The 16,354-nt window shown below is 31.7% G+C and overlaps 11 non-coding genes across 11 annotated transcripts; all 11 read left to right on the forward strand.

Moving 5' to 3' along the window:
• Positions 1 to 1,317: 1,317 nt before the first annotated feature.
• On the forward strand, positions 1,318 to 1,391 carry TRNAT-AGU (transfer RNA threonine (anticodon AGU)). Its single transcript has one exon. It is a non-coding gene; the product is annotated as a tRNA-Thr (tRNA).
• A 1,445-nt stretch (positions 1,392 to 2,836) lies between these two features.
• Positions 2,837 to 2,909, forward strand: TRNAT-UGU (transfer RNA threonine (anticodon UGU)). The gene has a single exon. It is a non-coding gene; the product is annotated as a tRNA-Thr (tRNA).
• A 430-nt stretch (positions 2,910 to 3,339) lies between these two features.
• On the forward strand, positions 3,340 to 3,413 carry TRNAT-AGU (transfer RNA threonine (anticodon AGU)). Its single transcript has one exon. It is a non-coding gene; the product is annotated as a tRNA-Thr (tRNA).
• Positions 3,414 to 4,858: 1,445 nt separating this feature from the next.
• On the forward strand, positions 4,859 to 4,931 carry TRNAT-UGU (transfer RNA threonine (anticodon UGU)). The gene has a single exon. It is a non-coding gene; the product is annotated as a tRNA-Thr (tRNA).
• Positions 4,932 to 5,361: 430 nt separating this feature from the next.
• TRNAT-AGU (transfer RNA threonine (anticodon AGU)) lies at positions 5,362 to 5,435 on the forward strand. The gene has a single exon. It is a non-coding gene; the product is annotated as a tRNA-Thr (tRNA).
• Positions 5,436 to 6,880: 1,445 nt separating this feature from the next.
• On the forward strand, positions 6,881 to 6,953 carry TRNAT-UGU (transfer RNA threonine (anticodon UGU)). The gene has a single exon. It is a non-coding gene; the product is annotated as a tRNA-Thr (tRNA).
• Positions 6,954 to 7,383: 430 nt separating this feature from the next.
• On the forward strand, positions 7,384 to 7,457 carry TRNAT-AGU (transfer RNA threonine (anticodon AGU)). Its single transcript has one exon. It is a non-coding gene; the product is annotated as a tRNA-Thr (tRNA).
• A 1,445-nt stretch (positions 7,458 to 8,902) lies between these two features.
• On the forward strand, positions 8,903 to 8,975 carry TRNAT-UGU (transfer RNA threonine (anticodon UGU)). Its single transcript has one exon. It is a non-coding gene; the product is annotated as a tRNA-Thr (tRNA).
• A 430-nt stretch (positions 8,976 to 9,405) lies between these two features.
• Positions 9,406 to 9,479, forward strand: TRNAT-AGU (transfer RNA threonine (anticodon AGU)). The gene has a single exon. It is a non-coding gene; the product is annotated as a tRNA-Thr (tRNA).
• Positions 9,480 to 11,427: 1,948 nt separating this feature from the next.
• TRNAT-AGU (transfer RNA threonine (anticodon AGU)) lies at positions 11,428 to 11,501 on the forward strand. Its single transcript has one exon. It is a non-coding gene; the product is annotated as a tRNA-Thr (tRNA).
• Positions 11,502 to 15,456: 3,955 nt separating this feature from the next.
• On the forward strand, positions 15,457 to 15,530 carry TRNAT-AGU (transfer RNA threonine (anticodon AGU)). The gene has a single exon. It is a non-coding gene; the product is annotated as a tRNA-Thr (tRNA).
• Positions 15,531 to 16,354: the final 824 nt, after the last annotated feature.

Here is a 16,354-nt window from a genome sequence, read left to right on the forward strand (position 1 = left end):
GTTTTGCAGAATTTCAAAGCAATACCATAAAAGAATAGGGGAAAAGAGAATGTTAAAGAAAAGGAAAGAGACGACAAACAAATTGAAAGTTCAATTTAACTAATGCATTTTACTCACAACACATAATTTTATATTCTATAGGTAGGGTAAGTCACTCATTAAGGAAGTATTCTAAAATAAATTTGGTCTTCTAACCTATAGTGTTTGACAACAGAGTTGTATCAACTTAGAAAAGAAAATTGAAAAACGAGATTTCTATTGCACTCCATTCTGTTATCAGATCCAGTAAAGTTTGTCATGCAGGTTCTGTGGCCTAGGTGGTTAAAGTGTCTTTATGGAAAACAGGAGATCCTAACTTCAACTCTTAGCAGCACCTTTCTCTTTTCATAGTTAAATAACAGATTATTTTCATTAGATGAACCTTTGATATAATTTCAAAATGAAAAATTAGAATTAGCTTACTATTGAACAATTCATCTTAATACTAAATAAAATTCAGAGTATTTTCAAGATGACAGAAGCTAGACTGTGAATGTAAAATGAAGGGTATATCAAAGAGGAAGATAAATAGGAAATAAAACCATGGAGTTGAAGAGGAAAAGTGATGCAATCCTCTACAATAATAATTTGTGAAACACTCAAAAATGTAATCTACTTTTATGAGTACTTTTTAACAAAGACTTAGGTATTCTTCTTAAGTGATGGGGAATTCTTTTATGTCTAACGTAATAACACAGATAAAGAAGACTGCACAGAAGGCATTGAGAACCAATAATAGCAACTAAGTGAATTATTCAATTGCCGTAGGGCAAAGAGGTGCTGTGGCTTAGTGGTTAAAGCGCCTGTCTCGTAAACAAGAAATCCTGATTTCAAATCTCAGTAGTACCTCAAATTTGCTCCAAACTTATAGAATTTAATTTCTTCAAGAAAATGTTAAATACAGTTTAAAAACACGAGTAGACTCCTATTCACTTTAGAATGCTTCATCTCATAATGAAATAAGCACTTGGTATTTGCAGAATTTCAAAGCAATACAATGCATGAATAAGGGAAATGAGAATTACAACGACCAGGAAAGAGATGAAAATTCAATTTAGAGTTGAATTTAACTAATGCATTTCACTCACAAGACATAATTCAATATTCTAGAAGAACGGTAAGCCACCTCTTATGGAAGTATTTTTAAATAAATTTGGTGTTCTCACCTACAGTGTTTCAGAACAGAGTTGTGTGAACTTAGAAAAGAAAACTAAAAAAACAAAACTGATTTCTATTTCACTCCATTCAGCTAACTATTTCATAGAACTTTGTCATGCAGGTGCTGTGGCTTAGCTGGTTAAAGTGCCTGTCTAGTAAACAGGAGATCCTGAGTTCAAATCTCAGCAGCACCTTCATATTTTATTTGTTAAATTACAGATCAGTTTCCTGACATGTTCACTTACACAATTTAAAAATGAAAAATCTGAGTCATCTTACTAATAGACAGTTCATCTTAATATTAAACAAAATTCATAGAATCTTCATGGTAACAGAAGCAATACTTTGAATGTAAAAGGAAGAGTAAATCAAATAGGAAGGTATATATGAACTAAAACCCTAGAGTTGAAGGCAATTGATGTATTCCTCTACAATTATTATGTGTAAACCACACAAAAATGTAATCCACTTTTCTAAGTACTTTTTAACTAAAATGTAGGTATTCTTCTTAAGTGGTGGGGAATGCTTTTCTGTTCAACATTTCACCACAGATAAACAAGACTGCACTGAAGGCAGTGAGGACAAGTCATCTCCACAAAGTCAGCTATTCATAGTTTGTAAGATAAGTAGGTGCTGTTGTTTAGTGGTCAAAGCTTCTCTCTCATAAATAGGAAGTCCTGTTTTCAAATTTCAGCAACACTTTAGAATTAGTTCAAACTTTTAAAACTCAATTTCTTCAAGTACACATTAAATATAGTTTAAAAACAAGAGTAGTGTTCTTTTGACTTTAGAATGCTTGATCTCCAAATGAAATAAACACTTTGTGTTTTGCAGAATTTCAAAGCAATACCATAAAAGAATAGGGGAAAAGAGAATGTTAAAGAAAAGGAAAGAGACGACAAACAAATTGAAAGTTCAATTTAACTAATGCATTTTACTCACAACACATAATTTTATATTCTATAGGTAGGGTAAGTCACTCATTAAGGAAGTATTCTAAAATAAATTTGGTCTTCTAACCTATAGTGTTTGACAACAGAGTTGTATCAACTTAGAAAAGAAAATTGAAAAACAAGATTTCTATTGCACTCCATTCTGCTTTCAGATCCAGTAAAGTTTGACATGCAGGTTCTGTGGCCTAGCTGGTTAAAGTGTCTTTATGGAAAACAGGAGATCATAACTTCAACTCTTAGCAGCACCTTTCTCTTTTCATAGTTAAATAACAGATTATTTTCATTAGATGAACCTTTGATATAATTTAAAAATGAAAAATTTGAATCAGCTTACTATTGAACAATTCATCTTGATACTAAATAAAATTCAGAGTATTTTCAAGATGACAGAAGCTAGACTGTGAATGTAAAATGAAGGGTATATCAAAGAGGAAGATAAATAGGAAATCAAACCATGGAGTTGAAGAGGAAAAGTGATGCAATCCTCTACAATAATAATTTGTGAAACACTCAAAAATGTAATCTACTTTTATGAGTACATTTTAACAAAGACTTAGGTATTCTTCTTAAGTGATGGGGAATTATTTTATGTCTAAAGTAATAACACAGAAAAAGAAGACTCCACAGAAGGCATTGAGAACCAATAATGCAACTAAGTGAATTATTCAATCGCCTTAGGACAAAGAGGTGCTGTGGCTTAGTGGTTAAAGCGCCTGTCTTGTAAACAGGAAATCCTGAGTTCAAATCTCAGCAGTACCTCAAATTTGGTCCAAACTTATAGAATTTAATTTCTTCAAGAAAATGTTAAATACAGTTTAAAAACAAGAGTAGACTCCTATTCACTTTAGAATGCTTCATCTCATAATGAAATAAGCACTTGGTATTTTGCAGAATTTCAAAGCAATACCATGCATGAATAAGGGAAATGAGAATCACAACGACCAGGAAAGAGATGAAAATTAAATTTAGAGGTGAATTTAACTAATGCATTTCACTCACAAGACATAATTCAATATATTAGAAGAACGGTAAGCCACCTCTTATGGAAGTATTTTAAAATAAATTTGGTGTTCTCACCTACAGTGTTCCAGAACCGAGTTGTGTGAACTTAGAAAAGAAAATTAAAAAAACAAAACTGATTTCTATTTCACTCCATTCAGCTAACTATTTCAACAAACTTTGTCACTCAGGTGTTGTGGCTTAGCTGGTTAAAGCGCCTGTCTAGTAAACAGGAGATCCTGAGTTCAAATCTCAGCAGCACCTTCATATTTTAATTGTTAAATTACAGATCAGTTTCCTGACATGTTCTCTAACACAATTTAAAAATGAAAAAGCTGAGTCATCTTACTAATAGACAGTTCATCTTAATATTAAACAAAATTCAGAGAATTTTCATGGTAACAGAAGCAATACTTTGAATGTAAATGGAAGAGTAAATCAAATAGGAAGGTATATATGAACTAAAACCCTAGAGTTGAAGGCAATTGATGTATTCCTCTACAATTATTATGTGTAAACCACTCAAAAATGTAATCCACTTTTCCAAGTACTTTTTAACTAAAATGTAGGTATTCTTCTTAAGTGGTGGGGAATGCTTTTCTGGTCAACATTTCACCACAGATAAACAAGACTGCACTGAAGGCAGTGAGGACAAGTCATCTCCACAAAGTCAGCTATTCATATTTTGTAAGATAAGTAGGTGCTGTTGTTTAGTGGTCAAAGCTTCTCTCTCATAAATAGGAAGTCCTGTTTTCAAATTTCAGCAACACTTTAGAATTAGTTCAAACTTTTAAAACTCAATTTCTTCAAGTAAACATTAAATATAGTTTAAAAACAAGAGTAGTGTTCTGTTGACTTTAGAATGCTTGATCACCAAATGAAATAAACACTTTGTGTTTTGCAGAATTTCAAAGCAATACCATAAATGAATAGGGGAAAAGAGAATGTTAAAGAAAAAGAAAGAGACGACAAACAAATTGAAAGTTCAATTTAACTAATGCATTTTACTCACAACACATAATTCAATATTCTATAGGTAGGGTAAGTCACTCATTAAGGAAGTATTTTAAAATAAATGAGGTCTTCTCACCTATAGTGTTTGACAACAGAGTTGTATCAACTTAGAAAAGAAAATTGAAAAACGAGATTTCTATTGCACTCCATTCTGTTATCAGATCCAGTAAAGTTTGTCATGCAGGTTCTGTGGCCTAGGTGGTTAAAGTGCCTTTATGGAAAACAGGAGATCCTAACTTCAACTCTTAGCAGCACCTTTCTCTTTTCATAGTTAAATAACAGATTATTTTCATTAGATGAACCTTTGATATAATTTAAAAATGAAAAATTTGAATCAGCTTACTATTGAACAATTCATCTTGATACTAAATAAAATTCAGAGTATTTTCAAGATGACAGAAGCTAGACTGTGAATGTAAAATGAAGGGTATATCAAAGAGGAAGATAAATAGGAAATCAAACCATGGAGTTGAAGAGGAAAAGTGATGCAATCCTCTACAATAATAATTTGTGAAACACTCAAAAATGTAATCTACTTTTATGAGTACATTTTAACAAAGACTTAGGTATTCTTCTTAAGTGATGGGGAATTATTTTATGTCTAAAGTAATAACACAGAAAAAGAAGACTCCACAGCAGGCATTGAGAACCAATAATGCAACTAAGTGAATTATTCAATCGCCTTAGGACAAAGAGGTGCTGTGGCTTAGTGGTTAAAGCGTCTGTTTTGTAAACAGGAAATCCTGAGTTCAAATCTCAGCAGTACCTCAAATTTGGTCCAAACTCATAGAATTTAATTTCTTTAAGAAAATGTTAAATACAGTTTAAAAACAAGAGTAGACTCCTATTCTCTTTAGAATGCTTCATCTCATAATGAAATAAGCACTTGGTATTTTGCAGAATTTCAAAGCAATACCATGCATGAATAAGGGAAATGAGAATCACAACGACCAGGAAAGAGATGAAAATTAAATTTAGAGGTGAATTTAACTAATGCATTTCACTCACAAGACATAATTCAATATATTAGAAGAACGGTAAGCCACCTCTTATGGAAGTATTTTTAAATAAATTTGGTGTTCTCACCTACAGTGTTCCAGAACCGAGTTGTGTGAACTTAGAAAAGAAAATTAAAAAAACAAAACTGATTTCTATTTCACTCCATTCAGCTAACTATTTCAACAAAATTTGTCACACAGGTGTTGTGGCTTAGCTGGTTAAAGCGCCTGTCTAGTAAACAGGAGATCCTGAGTTCAAATCTCAGCAGCACCTTCATATTTTAATTGTTAAATTACAGATCAGTTTCCTGACATGTTCTCTAACACAATTTAAAAATGAAAAAGCTGAGTCATCTTACTAATAGACAGTTCATCTTAATATTAAACAAAATTCAGAGAATTTTCATGGTAACAGAAGCAATACTTTGAATGTAAATGGAAGAGTAAATCAAATCGGAAGGTATATATGAACTAAAACCCTAGAGTTGAAGGCAATTGATGTATTCCTCTACAATTATTATGTGTAAACCACTCAAAAATGTAATCCACTTTTCCAAGTACTTTTTAACTAAAATGTAGGTATTCTTCTTAAGTGGTGGGGAATGCTTTTCTGGTCAACATTTCACCACAGATAAACAAGACTGCACTGAAGGCAGTGAGGACAAGTCATCTCCACAAAGTCAGCTATTCATATTTTGTAAGATAAGTAGGTGCTGTTGTTTAGTGGTCAAAGCTTCTCTCTCATAAATAGGAAGTCCTGTTTTCAAATTTCAGCAACACTTTAGAATTAGTTCAAACTTTTAAAACTCAATTTCTTCAAGTAAACATTAAATATAGTTTAAAAACAAGAGTAGTGTTCTGTTGACTTTAGAATGCTTGATCACCAAATGAAATAAACACTTTGTGTTTTGAAGAATTTCAAAGCAATACCATAAATGAATAGGGGAAAAGAGAATGTTAAAGAAAAAGAAAGAGACGACAAACAAAGTGAAAGTTCAATTTAACTAATGCATTTTACTCACAACACATAATTCAATATTCTATAGGTAGGGTAAGTCACTCATTAAGGAAGTATTTTAAAATAAATGAGGTCTTCTCACCTATAGTGTTTGACAACAGAGTTGTATCAACTTAGAAAAGAAAATTGAAAAACAAGATTTCTATTGCACTCCATTCTGTTATCAGATCCAGTAAAGTTTGTCATGCAGGTTCTGTGGCCTAGGTGGTTAAAGTGCCTTTATGGAAAACAGGAGATCCTAACTTCAACTCTTAGCAGCACCTTTCTCTTTTCATAGTTAAATAACAGATTATTTTCATTAGATGAACCTTTGATATAATTTCAAAATGAAAAATTAGAATTAGCTTACTATTGAACAATTCATCTTAATACTAAATAAAATTCAGAGTATTTTCAAGATGACAGAAGCTAGACTGTGAATGTAAAATGAAGGGTATATCAAAGAGGAAGATAAATAGGAAATAAAACCATGGAGTTGAAGATGAAAAGTGATGCAATCCTCTACAATAATAATTTGTGAAACACTCAAAAATGTAATCTACTTTTATGAGTACATTTTAACAAAGACTTAGGTATTCTTCTTAAGTGATGGGGAATTATTTTATGTCTAAAGTAATAACACAGAAAAAGAAGACTCCACAGAAGGCATTGAGAACCAATAATGCAACTAAGTGAATTATTCAATCGCCTTAGGACAAAGAGGTGCTGTGGCTTAGTGGTTAAAGCGCCTGTCTTGTAAACAGGAAATCCTGAGTTCAAATCTCAGCAGTACCTCAAATTTGGTCCAAACTTATAGAATTTAATTTCTTCAAGAAAATGTTAAATACAGTTTAAAAACAAGAGTAGACTCCTATTCACTTTAGAATGCTTCATCTCATAATGAAATAAGCACTTGGTATTTTGCAGAATTTCAAAGCAATACCATGCATGAATAAGGGAAATGAGAATCACAACGACCAGGAAAGAGATGAAAATTAAATTTAGAGGTGAATTTAACTAATGCATTTCACTCACAAGACATAATTCAATATATTAGAAGAACGGTAAGCCACCTCTTATGGAAGTATTTTAAAATAAATTTGGTGTTCTCACCTACAGTGTTCCAGAACCGAGTTGTGTGAACTTAGAAAAGAAAATTAAAAAAACAAAACTGATTTCTATTTCACTCCATTCAGCTAACTATTTCAACAAACTTTGTCACTCAGGTGTTGTGGCTTAGCTGGTTAAAGCGCCTGTCTAGTAAACAGGAGATCCTGAGTTCAAATCTCAGCAGCACCTTCATATTTTAATTGTTAAATTACAGATCAGTTTCCTGACATGTTCTCTAACACAATTTAAAAATGAAAAAGCTGAGTCATCTTACTAATAGACAGTTCATCTTAATATTAAACAAAATTCAGAGAATTTTCATGGTAACAGAAGCAATACTTTGAATGTAAATGGAAGAGTAAATCAAATAGGAAGGTATATATGAACTAAAACCCTAGAGTTGAAGGCAATTGATGTATTCCTCTACAATTATTATGTGTAAACCACTCAAAAATGTAATCCACTTTTCCAAGTACTTTTTAACTAAAATGTAGGTATTCTTCTTAAGTGGTGGGGAATGCTTTTCTGGTCAACATTTCACCACAGATAAACAAGACTGCACTGAAGGCAGTGAGGACAAGTCATCTCCACAAAGTCAGCTATTCATATTTTGTAAGATAAGTAGGTGCTGTTGTTTAGTGGTCAAAGCTTCTCTCTCATAAATAGGAAGTCCTGTTTTCAAATTTCAGCAACACTTTAGAATTAGTTCAAACTTTTAAAACTCAATTTCTTCAAGTAAACATTAAATATAGTTTAAAAACAAGAGTAGTGTTCTGTTGACTTTAGAATGCTTGATCACCAAATGAAATAAACACTTTGTGTTTTGCAGAATTTCAAAGCAATACCATAAATGAATAGGGGAAAAGAGAATGTTAAAGAAAAAGAAAGAGACGACAAACAAATTGAAAGTTCAATTTAACTAATGCATTTTACTCACAACACATAATTCAATATTCTATAGGTAGGGTAAGTCACTCATTAAGGAAGTATTTTAAAATAAATGAGGTCTTCTCACCTATAGTGTTTGACAACAGAGTTGTATCAACTTAGAAAAGAAAATTGAAAAACGAGATTTCTATTGCACTCCATTCTGTTATCAGATCCAGTAAAGTTTGTCATGCAGGTTCTGTGGCCTAGGTGGTTAAAGTGCCTTTATGGAAAACAGGAGATCCTAACTTCAACTCTTAGCAGCACCTTTCTCTTTTCATAGTTAAATAACAGATTATTTTCATTAGATGAACCTTTGATATAATTTAAAAATGAAAAATTTGAATCAGCTTACTATTGAACAATTCATCTTGATACTAAATAAAATTCAGAGTATTTTCAAGATGACAGAAGCTAGACTGTGAATGTAAAATGAAGGGTATATCAAAGAGGAAGATAAATAGGAAATCAAACCATGGAGTTGAAGAGGAAAAGTGATGCAATCCTCTACAATAATAATTTGTGAAACACTCAAAAATGTAATCTACTTTTATGAGTACATTTTAACAAAGACTTAGGTATTCTTCTTAAGTGATGGGGAATTATTTTATGTCTAAAGTAATAACACAGAAAAAGAAGACTCCACAGCAGGCATTGAGAACCAATAATGCAACTAAGTGAATTATTCAATCGCCTTAGGACAAAGAGGTGCTGTGGCTTAGTGGTTAAAGCGTCTGTTTTGTAAACAGGAAATCCTGAGTTCAAATCTCAGCAGTACCTCAAATTTGGTCCAAACTCATAGAATTTAATTTCTTTAAGAAAATGTTAAATACAGTTTAAAAACAAGAGTAGACTCCTATTCTCTTTAGAATGCTTCATCTCATAATGAAATAAGCACTTGGTATTTTGCAGAATTTCAAAGCAATACCATGCATGAATAAGGGAAATGAGAATCACAACGACCAGGAAAGAGATGAAAATTAAATTTAGAGGTGAATTTAACTAATGCATTTCGCTCACAAGACATAATTCAATATATTAGAAGAACGGTAAGCCACCTCTTATGGAAGTATTTTTAAATAAATTTGGTGTTCTCACCTACAGTGTTCCAGAACCGAGTTGTGTGAACTTAGAAAAGAAAATTAAAAAAACAAAACTGATTTCTATTTCACTCCATTCAGCTAACTATTTCAACAAAATTTGTCACACAGGTGTTGTGGCTTAGCTGGTTAAAGCGCCTGTCTAGTAAACAGGAGATCCTGAGTTCAAATCTCAGCAGCACCTTCATATTTTAATTGTTAAATTACAGATCAGTTTCCTGACATGTTCTCTAACACAATTTAAAAATGAAAAAGCTGAGTCATCTTACTAATAGACAGTTCATCTTAATATTAAACAAAATTCAGAGAATTTTCATGGTAACAGAAGCAATACTTTGAATGTAAATGGAAGAGTAAATCAAATCGGAAGGTATATATGAACTAAAACCCTAGAGTTGAAGGCAATTGATGTATTCCTCTACAATTATTATGTGTAAACCACTCAAAAATGTAATCCACTTTTCCAAGTACTTTTTAACTAAAATGTAGGTATTCTTCTTAAGTGGTGGGGAATGCTTTTCTGGTCAACATTTCACCACAGATAAACAAGACTGCACTGAAGGCAGTGAGGACAAGTCATCTCCACAAAGTCAGCTATTCATATTTTGTAAGATAAGTAGGTGCTGTTGTTTAGTGGTCAAAGCTTCTCTCTCATAAATAGGAAGTCCTGTTTTCAAATTTCAGCAACACTTTAGAATTAGTTCAAACTTTTAAAACTCAATTTCTTCAAGTAAACATTAAATATAGTTTAAAAACAAGAGTAGTGTTCTGTTGACTTTAGAATGCTTGATCACCAAATGAAATAAACACTTTGTGTTTTGAAGAATTTCAAAGCAATACCATAAATGAATAGGGGAAAAGAGAATGTTAAAGAAAAAGAAAGAGACGACAAACAAAGTGAAAGTTCAATTTAACTAATGCATTTTACTCACAACACATAATTCAATATTCTATAGGTAGGGTAAGTCACTCATTAAGGAAGTATTTTAAAATAAATGAGGTCTTCTCACCTATAGTGTTTGACAACAGAGTTGTATCAACTTAGAAAAGAAAATTGAAAAACAAGATTTCTATTGCACTCCATTCTGTTATCAGATCCAGTAAAGTTTGTCATGCAGGTTCTGTGGCCTAGGTGGTTAAAGTGCCTTTATGGAAAACAGGAGATCCTAACTTCAACTCTTAGCAGCACCTTTCTCTTTTCATAGTTAAATAACAGATTATTTTCATTAGATGAACCTTTGATATAATTTCAAAATGAAAAATTAGAATTAGCTTACTATTGAACAATTCATCTTAATACTAAATAAAATTCAGAGTATTTTCAAGATGACAGAAGCTAGACTGTGAATGTAAAATGAAGGGTATATCAAAGAGGAAGATAAATAGGAAATAAAACCATGGAGTTGAAGATGAAAAGTGATGCAATCCTCTACAATAATAATTTGTGAAACACTCAAAAATGTAATCTACTTTTATGAGTACTTTTTAACAAAGACTTAGGTATTCTTTTTAAGTGATGGGGAATTCTTTTATGTCTAACGTAATAACACAGATAAAGAAGACTGCACAGAAGGCATTGAGAACCAATAATGGCAACTAAGTGAATTATTCAATTGCCGTAGGGAAACGAGGTGCTGTGGCTTAGTGGTTAAAGCGCCTGTCTCGTAAACAGGAAATCCTGATTTCAAATCTCCGCAATACCTAAAATTTGCTCCAAACTTATAGAATTTAATTTCTTCAAGAAAATGTTAAATACAGTTTAAAAACAAGAGTAGACTCCTATTCACTTTAGAATGCTTCATCTCATAATGAAATAAGCACTTGGTATTTGCAGAATTTCAAAGCAATACCATGCATGAATAAGGGAAATGAGAATTACAACGACCAGGAAAGAGATGAAAATTCAATTTAGAGTTGAATTTAACTAATGCATTTCACTCACAAGACATAATTCAATATATTAGAAGAACGGTAAGCCACCTCTTATGGAAGTATTTTTAAATAAATTTGGTGTTCTCACCTACAGTGTTTCAGAACCGAGTTGTGTGAACTTAGAAAAGAAAATTAAAAAAACAAAACTGATTTCTATTTCACTCCATTCAGGTAACTATTTCAATAAAATTTGTCTCGCAGGTGCTGTGGCTTAGCTGGTTAAAGTGCCTGTCTAGTATACAGGAGATCCTGAGTTCAAATCTCAGCAGCACCTTCATATTTTAATTGTTAAATTACAGATCAGTTTCCTGAGATGCTTTTCTAACACCATTTAAAAATGAAAAATCTGAGTCATCTTAATATTAAATAAAATTCAGAGAATTTTCATGGTAACAGAAGCAATACTTTGAATGTACAATGAAGAGTAAATCAAATAGGAAGGTATATATGAACTAAAACCCTAGAGTTGAAGACAATTGATGTATTCCTCTACAATTATTATGTGTAAACCACTCAAAAATGTAATCCACTTTTCTAAGTACTTTTTAACTAAAATGTAGGTATTTATCTTAAGTGGTGGGGAATGCTTTTCTGTTCAACATTTTACCACAGATAAACAAGACTGTACTGAAGACAGTGAGGACAAGTCATCTCAACAAAGTCAGCTATTCATAGTTTGCAAGATAAGTAGGTGCTGTTGTTTAGTGGTCAAAGCTTCTCTCTCATAAATAGGAAGTCCTGTTTTCAAATTTCAGCAACACTTTAGAATTAGTTCAAACTTTTAAAACTCAATTTCTTCAAGTACACATTAAATATAGTTTAAAAACAAGAGTAGTGTTCTTTTGACTTTAGAATGCTTGATCTCCAAATGAAATAAACACTTTGTGTTTTGCAGAATTTCAAAGCAATACCATAAAAGAATAGGGGAAAAGAGAATGTTAAAGAAAAGGAAAGAGACGACAAACAAATTGAAAGTTCAATTTAACTAATGCATTTTACTCACAACACATAATTTTATATTCTATAGGTAGGGTAAGTCACTCATTAAGGAAGTATTCTAAAATAAATTTGGTCTTCTAACCTATAGTGTTTGACAACAGAGTTGTATCAACTTAGAAAAGAAAATTGAAAAACAAGATTTCTATTGCACTCCATTCTGTTATCAGATCCAGTAAAGTTTGTCATGCAGGTTCTGTGGCCTAGGTGGTTAAAGTGTCTTTATGGAAAACAGGAGATCCTAACTTCAACTCTTAGTAGCACCTTTCTCTTTTTTTTATAGTTAAATAACAGATTATTTTCATTAGATGAACCTTTGATATAATTTCAAAATGAAAAATTAGAATTAGCTTACTATTGAATAATTCATCTTAATACTAAATAAAATTCTGAGTATTTTCAAGATGACAGAAGCTAGACTGTGAATGTAAAATGAAGGGTATATCAAAGAGGAAGATAAATAGGAAATAAAACCATGGAGTTGAAGAGGAAAAGTGATGCAATCCTCTACAATAATAATTTGTGAAACACTCAAAAATGTAATCTACTTTTATGAGTACTTTTTTAACAAAGACTTAGGTATTCTTCTTAAGTGATGGGGAATTCTTTTATGTCTAACGTAATAACACAGATAAAGAAGACTGCACAGAAGGCATTGAGAACCAATAATGGCAACTAAGTGAATTATTTAATTGCCGTAGGTCAAAGAGGTGCTGTGGCTTAGTGGTTAAAGTCCCTGTCTCTTAAACAGGAAATCCTGAGTTCAAATCTCAGCAGTACCTCAAATTTGCTCCAAACTTATAGAATTTAATTTCTTCAAGAAAATGTTAAATACAGTTTAAAAACAAGAGTAGACTCCTATTCACTTTAGAATGCTTCATCTCATAATGAAATAAGCACTTGGTATTTTTCAGAATTTCAAAGCAATACCATGCATGAATAAGGGAAATGAGAATTACAACGACCAGGAAAGAGATGAAAATTCAATTTAGAGTTGAATTTAACTAATGCATTTCACTCACAAGACATAATTCAATATATTAAAAGAACGGTAAGCCACCTCTTATGGAAGTATTTTTAAATAAATTTGGTGTTCTCACCTACAGTGTTTCAGAACCGAGTTGTGTGAACTTAGAAAAGAAAATTAAAAAAACAAAACTGATTTCTATTTCACTCCATTCAGCTAACTATTTCATAGAACTTTGTTGTGCAGGTGCTGTGGCTTAGCTGGTTAAAGCGCCTGTCTAATAAATAGGAGATCCTGAGTTCAAATCTCAACAGCACCTTCATACTTTAATTGTTAAATTACAGATCAGTTTCCTGACATGTTCTCTTACACAATTTAAAAATGAAAAATCTGAGTCATCTTACTAATAGACAGTTCATCTTAATATTAAACAAAATTCAGAGAATTTTCATGGTAACAGAAGCAATACTTTGAATGTAAAAGGAAGAGTAAATCAAATAGGAAGGTATATAGGAACTAAAACCCTAGAGTTGAAGGCAATTGATGTATTCCTCTACAATTATTATGTGTAAACCACACAAAAATGTAATCCACTTTTCTAAGTACTTTTTAACTAAAATGTAGGTATTCCTCTTAAGTGGTGGGGAATGCTTTTCTGTTCAACATTTCACCACAGATAAACAAGACTGCACTGAAGGCAGTGAGGACAAATCATCTCCACAAAGTCAGCAATTTATAGTTTGTAAGATAAGTAGGTGCTGTTATTTAGTGGTCAAAGCTTCGATCTCATAAATAGGAAGTCCTGTTTTCAAATTTCAGCAACACTTTAGAATTAGTTCAAACTTTTAAAACTCAATTTGTTCAAGTAAACATTAAATATAGTTTAAAAACAAGAGTAGTGTTCTGTTGACTTTAGAATGCTTGATCTCCAAATGAAATAAACACTTTGTGTTTTGCAGAATTTCAAACCAATACCATAAAAGAATAGGGGAAAAGAGAATGTTAAAGAAAAGGAAAGAGACAACAAAGAAATTGAAAGTTCAATTTAACTAATGCATTTTACTCACAACACATAATTTTATATTCTATAGCTAGGGTAAGTCACTCATTAAGGAAGTATTCTAAAATAAATTTGGTCTTCTCACCCATAGTGTTTGACAACAGAGTTGTATCAACTTAGAAAAGAAAATTGAAAAACGAGATTTCTATTGCACTCCATTCTGTTATCAGATCCAGTAAAGTTTGTCATGCAGGTTCTGTGGCCTAGGTGGTTAAAGTGTCTTTATGGAAAACAGGAGATCCTAACTTCAACTCTTAGCAGCACCTTTCTCTTTTCATAGTTAAATAACAGATTATTTTCATTAGATGAACCTTTGATATAATTTCAAAATGAAAAATTAGAATTAGCTTACTATTGAACCATTCATCTTAATACTAAATAAAATTCAGAGTATTTTCAAGATGACAGAAGCTAGACTGTGAATGTAAAATGAAGGGTATATCAAAGAGGAAGATAAATAGGAAATAAAACTATGGAGTTGAAGAGGAAAAGTGATGCAATCCTCTACAATAATAATTTGTGAAACACTCAAAAATGTAATCTACTTTTATGAGTACTTTTTAACAAAGACTTAGGTATTCTTCTTAAGTGATGGGGAATTATTTTATGTCTAAAGTAATAACACAGAAAAAGAAGACTCCACAGAAGGCATTGAGAACCAATAATGCAACTAAGTGAATTATTCAATCGCCTTAGGACAAAGAGGTGCTGTGGCTTAGTGGTTAAAGCACCTGTCTCGTAAACAGGAAATCCTGATTTCAAATCTCATCAGTACCTCAAATTTGCTCCAAACTTATAGAATTTAATTTCTTCAAGAAAATGTTAAATACAGTTTAAAAACAAGAGTAGACTCCTATTCACTTTAGAATGCTTCATCTGATAATGAAATAAGCGCCTGGTATTTGCAGAATTTCAAAGCAATACCATGCATGAATAAGGGAAATGAGAATTACAACGACCAGGAAACAGATGAAAATTCAATTTAGAGTTGAATTTAACTAATGCATTTCACTCACAAGACATAATTCAATATTCTAGAAGAACGGTAAGCCACCTCTTATGGAAGTATTTTTAAATAAATTTGGTGTTCTCACCTACAGTGTTTCAGAACAGAGTTGTGTGAACTTAGAAAAGAAAACTAAAAAAACAAAACTGATTTCTATTTCACTCCATTCAGCTAACTATTTCATAGAACTTTGTCATGCAGGTGCTGTGGCTTAGCTGGTTAAAGCGCCTGTCTAGTAAACAGGAGGTCCTGAGTTCAAATTTCAGCAGCACCTTCATATTTTAATTGTTAAATTACAGATCAGTTTCCTGACATGTTCACTTACACAATTTAAAAATGAAAAATCTGAGTCATCTTACTAATAGACAGTTCATCTTAATATTAAACAAAATTCAGAGAATTTTCATGGTAACAGAAGCAATACTTTGAATGTAAAAGGAAGAGTAAATCAAATAGGAAGGTATATATGAACTAAAACCCTAGAGTTGAAGGCAATTGATGTATTCCTCTACAATTATTATGTGTAAACCACACAAAAATGTAATCCACTTTTCTAAGTACTTTTTAACTAAAATGTAGGTATTCTTCTTAAGTGGTGGGGAATGCTTTTCTGTTCAACATTTCACCACAGATAAACAAGACTGCACTGAAGGCAGTGAGGACAAGTCATCTCCACAAAGTCAGCTATTCATAGTTTGTAAGATAAGTAGGTGCTCTTGTTTAGTGGTCAAAGCTTCTCTCTCATAAATAGGAAGTCCTGTTTTCAAATTTCAGCAACACTTAAGAATTAGTTTAAACTTTTAAAACTCAATTTCTTCAAGTAAACATTAAATATAGTTTAAAAACAAGAGTAGTGTTCTGTTGACTTTAGAATGCTTGATTTCCAAATGAAATAAACACTTTGTGTTTTGCAGAATTTCAAACCAATACCATAAAAGAATAGGGGAAAAGAGAATGTTAAAGAAAAGGAAAGAGACAACAAAGAAATTGAAAGTTCAATTTAACTAATGCATTTTACTCACAACACATAATTTTATATTCTATAGGTAGGGTAAGTCACTCATTAAGGAAGTATTCTAAAATAAATTTGGTCTTCTC

This window comes from Pleurodeles waltl, chromosome 12 (assembly GCF_031143425.1).
Source record: "Pleurodeles waltl isolate 20211129_DDA chromosome 12, aPleWal1.hap1.20221129, whole genome shotgun sequence".
Lineage (NCBI taxonomy): Eukaryota > Metazoa > Chordata > Amphibia > Caudata > Salamandridae > Pleurodeles > Pleurodeles waltl.